Raw genomic sequence first — 2938 nt, 5'->3', positions numbered from 1 at the left:
CAACAACAAACTGACTACAAAAGGCTTAACTCAGTTTTACCTGATTCCATCCAAGAATCTTTATTTCAAAAGACAAGTTTACAAAATTCCATCACATGCTCCCACAATTATGTAACACTCTAGAACAGGAATGAGGAGCTTCCAGCCTTCCAGCTTGCAGAGCCTACTTGGATTCTTCCAAGCCCCGCCCTCTAGAGGCCCTGCAAGCCGAATTGTTGCTTTAAAGGTTTAAGTTGTCAACCATTAGTTGAGCTGTCAACAGTTGGTTATTGTGTTGTCTGTCAGGCAAAAACCACCCTATGGTTGACTATTTCCCCAACATAACCAACTGAGAAACACAATACACTAATCATTGGTTAGCATGTTGTCTGTCGGGCTCAGTGGACTATTTTGCAGGGTTGAGTTGAATATCTCGGCTAGCTACAGAGTTCCCAAGCAAGAGTGGCCAAAACCACACCAACTGCTCTGCTACAGCTGGCACAACGCGCAGAGCCTGCTGGGGTAGCACCGGGAAGGCAGGGAGAGGGGTGAGGGCTGTGTCAGTCAAATACCGGGTTGACTATTAGTCCACTCAACGCCAGCCCAAACCACTCCACAGTTCTGTTGAAACTTGTTGTGTGGAGACTACCCCCTAGATAAACAGCTGAGTTGACTGTTCCCAACACCATTGTCTATGGTGTTGTCTGAACGAAGCCAGAATGTCGCAGAATTTAGGGAGACTGCAGGTGTTTATGATGACAACTTCCATAAGATGCACACCCAAGAACAGTCTAAAAATATAGGCAGCTATGTCAATTAGAATTTGGGGCTAGGGGACCTCGGTTCACATCCCTAATCAGCCATGGAATCCAGCTAGGCCACCTTGGACCAGTCACTATCCAAGCCTAGTCTATCTCACAGTAATATGAGGGTAAAGTGCAGCTAAGGGTAACCCACACCCATGTATGCTACCCAGAGCTCAGTAGATGAAGAATGGAATACAAATGTGAGGAACAGTATAACACCATGTAGTGCTCAGTCTGCTATTTCACATGCTGGCAAGGCTCATTTTGAAAGAATTATAACAGATTGTGGACAGATAGCTTCATATCTTTTAAAATAACAAAAGAAAGTCTCTTATCCAGTGAATGAATGAATGAATGAATACAACGTACAGCAAAATCCAAACAAGTTCCTGTTTATCCCTTTGTCTTCTACAGTAGACAAGACAGCCCACAGACACAGTAAACATAGAACTCCACACAAAATGACTGAAAAGAGGCATTGACTCAGTATCTCATTCAGACATGACAACAGCAAAAATGGGACAGGCAGACAAACACAGAGAAGGGTATGAGAGCTATAGTATCACCCTTTCTTTACAGAAGCAAGAGGACTCAACAGGGAATGAGAAAACAAAAGAGGGACACATGATGTCCCCAAACAGTGTTAGATCAATAGCTCAGTTCTCCAGAAGTTTCTTTACCCAGCTTCAGGACCAGGTCTTTTGTAAAGCTAGTGGGCCTTAATTGTGCATCCAAAATCAAGCCACCCCTAAACGCTCCGCATTCCAACAGGCATAGCTCACAACATAGTTGATTAGTCAAATTCATGGTGGAGAAGATTAAGGGAGTTGCAGTGCAATATCTGGAGAAGGGTGCTGTATCTGAAAATCAGATGCTGGGGACATATAACCAACAGGATGGGCTATTGCATTCCTTTTCTGTTTGTGTGGGGAAGGCTACTGTGGGAAGAAGGATGTTGGACTACGTAGACCTTTGGTATTACAGATAATTACTATGCAGGTATATTTTTTAATATATGTTCTTAAGGTAGCCCTTTGCACATTTTAACCTGTTTTTAAAGCCAGGAAAAGACATCTCGGCTTAGAAAAGACATCTACTCCTAAAAGGAAAAGGCTGTCTTGGACTCCACAGACACATGTCTAGGAGGAATCTTCCCAGGTCAACATGTGTCTAAAAATTTCTTTAGAACACATTAAGGTTCTCTATACACATTGTAAAGGCCTATATAATATAGAATAGTTTAGCTGGAAAGGGCCTATTAGGCCATCGAGTCCAACCCCCTGCTCGATGCAGGTATCCACTTAAAGCATCCCTGACAGATGACTGTCCAGCTGCATCTTGAAGGCCTCTAGTGTGGGAGAGCCCATGACCTCCCTAGGTAACTGGTTCCATTGTCGTACTGCTCTTATAGTCACTCTTATAGACTATAACTTCCTTATAGTCAGGAAGTTTTTTCCTGATGTCCAGCCGGAATCTGGCTTCCTATAACTTGAGCCCATTATTCTGTGACCTGCACTCTGGAAAGATCAAGAAGAGATCCTGGCCCTCCTCTGTGTGACCACCTTTCAAGTACTTGAGTGCTATCATTGAGTGCTATCATGTCTCCCCTCTGTCTTCTCAAGGCTAAACATGCTCTCCCATACTAGAGGCATTCAAGAGGCAGCTGGACAACCATCTGTCAGGTATGCTTTAGGGTGGATTCCTGCATTGAGTGGGGGTTTGGACTTGATGGCCTTATAGGCCCTTTCCAACTCTACTATTCTATTATTCTATGCCCAGTTCTTTCAGTCTCCCCTCATAGGGCTTTGTTTCTCTTCTCTTCTCTTCTTTTGTAGCCTGCCTTTCCTTTCACTTCCTCTATGTGTCCTTTTTTGTTTTCAGGCCATCACTAAGCTTTTTGTGAAGCCACATTGGCATCTTCTGTTGGCTTCTACTTTTTTCCCTTGTTGGTGTTGTTTGTATTTGTGCCTTTAGTATTTCCTTTTTTAGAAACTCCCACCCATCTTGGACTCCTTTTCTCATTAGGGTCACCTGCCATGGGACCTTACTTATTATTGTTCTGAGTTTATTAAAATCAGCTTCCCTAAAATCCAGAGTATGTGTATGGCTACACTCAGCTTTTGCTGCCTTTAAAATCAAGAATTCAAGTATGA

This window comes from Elgaria multicarinata, chromosome 3 (assembly GCF_023053635.1).
Source record: "Elgaria multicarinata webbii isolate HBS135686 ecotype San Diego chromosome 3, rElgMul1.1.pri, whole genome shotgun sequence".
NCBI lineage: Eukaryota > Metazoa > Chordata > Lepidosauria > Squamata > Anguidae > Elgaria > Elgaria multicarinata.
Note: the sequence above shows the minus strand (reverse complement) of the source record.